This window comes from Corylus avellana, chromosome 2 (assembly GCF_965113065.1).
Source record: "Corylus avellana chromosome 2, dhCorAvel1.hap1.2, whole genome shotgun sequence".
NCBI lineage: Eukaryota > Viridiplantae > Streptophyta > Magnoliopsida > Fagales > Betulaceae > Corylus > Corylus avellana.
The window spans coordinates 8316995-8320161 of record NC_142491.1 but is presented as its reverse complement, the minus strand read 5'-3'; positions in this window follow the sequence as shown (position 1 = coordinate 8320161).

Genomic DNA, 3167 nt, shown 5'->3' with positions numbered 1-3167 from the left:
TTTGATTTAAAATTGTTAAAGAATTGATTAAGTAATTAAATTTACTTCTTCCTATCATTAAGCTTATGAAAAAAATAAAAGGGTTGTTACACGTGCCGCTCGGCCCCACAGCAGTAAGAAAAAGAATTGATCAAGCATGAGAATATATAATATTATTAATTCTTCCTATATAAAATATTATTCTTCCTATATATAATATAGGAAGAATAATGAGACGAGAATATATAATATTATTAATTCTTCCTATATATAATATTATTCTTCCTATATATAATATAGGAAGAATAATGATATGAGAATATATAATATTATTAATTCTTCCTATATATAATATATTGGACATAGAATAACTATGATCAAGCATGATAACATAAAAGGGTTGTTACACGTGCCGCTCGGCCCTACATGGAAGCTTGGGGCTCGTGCCGCTCGGCCCCACAGCAGTAAGAAAAAGAATTCTACGTGGTTGACGGTTTGATGTTTGACAGATAAAGTAGAAGTCAAACATCAAACCGAAAGAGGATTGAAAAGCAGTTCTCTGTTTCCTCGTTGGAACGTTAAAAGAGATGTACAACACAATGGATATATTGGCTATGTTTGCCCCCAGCCAAGGCCAGCACTGTAGCTGGAACGACACTGTTCCAGCTACAGTGCTGACTGACACGTGGCATGCAAAAGTTTGCATTTTAATTTTTTTTTTTTTTAAAGCAAAATATTAAAAAAAAAAAAAAAAAAGAGGGGAAAGATGGGGTGGTTCCAGCCACCCCTTGGCCAAAATGGGGTGGCCGGACCACCCCATTTTTGGCCAAGGGAGTGGCTGGAGCCACCCCCTGGCCGATCTGGGGGTGGTCGAACCACCCCCGTGGCCAAGGGGGTGGTCCGGCCACCCCCTTGGCCAAAAAAAAAAAAGGATCGGTGTATTTGGGGGTGGCCGGACCACCCCCAAGGGGCTGGGGGTGGTTTCGGCCACCCCATACGGCCGAAACAAACTTTTTTTTGAAATAGTTTTTTTTTTTTGAAAGAAAAGAAATTTCACTTTTAGACTTTTATAGAAATATTATAAAAGTCTAAAAATTCATCTTCCTTCTGTATTTATCCCCCAACTGCCACCCAAACCATGTGAAGAAATAAATACAGCTCACTTTAATTTATTGGCAAGGGGAGACAACCAAATACACCAGCAAATTAAGTTGGTAAGCAGTCAGCACCAATATTCATTACAAAAAAATAAATGAAAAGCTGTCAAATGGTCCTCTCTAATTAATACCAATTGTCCTTCACTGCCAACCCCATTAAATTCTATCTCAATAATCTCAAAATATCTGCTGACTAATTGGTCAACGCTTCATTTTAACAAACTCATTTTTATGCAAACCGGACAAGAATAGCATCAAGAATAGGAGCAACAGGATCTCTCCTCCTTTATATGGCATAAAGAAAAGGGGTGTTTTTATGTTTACACGCATCTCTCCTTTGGCCACCCCATGGCCATTGGGGTGGCGGTTCCACCTCAAAGGACCATGGTTGGCTTGGCTACCTCTGATCAATTGGTCATAAGGGTTATATAAAAAAAAAAAAAAAAAAAATATTATTTATATTATTTATTTTTTTAAAAGATTAAATAATATTTTATCATTTTTTTAATAAATGGAACACTTGGTGTTTTTTTTGTTGTTGTTAGATTTCTTTAAAATGATTTTGACCATGAATTGAATTCCCTCCGCTTCAAAATTGGACCGGAGAGGATCTTATTCCATATATATATATAAACGTCTCATTGCCTCCAATGCAAACGTCTCATTGCCTCCGACGCAAAGGAAGAAAAATTAGATCAAATACGCCAAAAAAAAGGGAACAAAGGTTCTATTAATATATTTTAGGACTATTTATTTTTTACTTTTGATTTAAAATTGTTAAAGAATTGATTAAGTAATTAAATTTACTTCTTCCTATCATTAAGCTTATGAAAAAAATAAAAGGGTTGTTACACGTGCCGCTCGGCCCCACAGCAGTAAGAAAAAGAATTGATCAAGCATGAGAATATATAATATTATTAATTCTTCCTATATACAATATTATTCTTCCTATATATAATATAGGAAGAATAATGAGACGAGAATATATAATATTATTAATTCTTCCTATATACAATATTATTCTTCCTATATATAATATAGGAAGAATAATGAGACGAGAATATATAATATTATTAATTCTTCCTATATATAGTATATTGGACATAGAATAACTATGATCAAGCATGATAACATAAAAGGGTTGTTACACGTGCCGCTCGGCCCTACATGGAAGCTTGGGGCTCGTGCCGCTCGGCCCCACAGCAGTAAGAAAAAGAATTCTACGTGGTTGACGGTTTGATGTTTGACAGATAAAGTAGAAGTCAAACATCAAACCGAAAGAGGATTGAAAAGCAGTTCTCTGTTTCCTCGTTGGAACGTTAAAAGAGATGTACAGCACAATGGATATATTGGCTATGTTTGCCCCCAGCCAAGGCCAGCACTGTAGCTGGAATGGCACTGTTCCAGCTACAGTGCTGACTGACACGTGGCATGCAAAAGTTTGCATTTTAATTTTTTTTTTTTTTTTTTAAAGCAAAATATTAAAAAAAAAAAAAGAAGAGGGGAAAGATGGGGTGGTTCCAGCCACCCCTTGGCCAAAATGGGGTGGCCGGACCACCCCATTTTTGGCCAAGGGAGTGGCTGGAGCCACCCCCTGGCCGATCTGGGGGTGGTCGAACCACCCCCGTGGTTAAGGGGGTGGTCCGGCCACCCCCTTGGCCAAAAAAAAAAAAAGGATCGGTGTATTTGGGGGTGGTCCGAATACACCGATCCTTTTTTTTTTTTTTTGGCCAAGGGGGTGGCCGGACCACCCCCTTGGGGCTGGGGTTGGTTTCGGCCAACCCATGGTGGCTGGTATGGGGTGGCCAAAACCACCACTAGCCCCTTGGGGGTGGTCCGGCCACCCCCAAATCACCCGATCCCTTTTTTTTTTTTGGCCAAGGGGGTGGCCGGACCACCCCCAAATCGGCCAAGGGGTGGGTCCAGCCACCCCCTTGGCCAAAAATGGGGTGGTCCAACTTTTGCGTAGAAAGAGAAGAGAAAAGACAAAAAGAGATAAAGCAACTTTTAATAGGTGAGCCTTGGATTTCA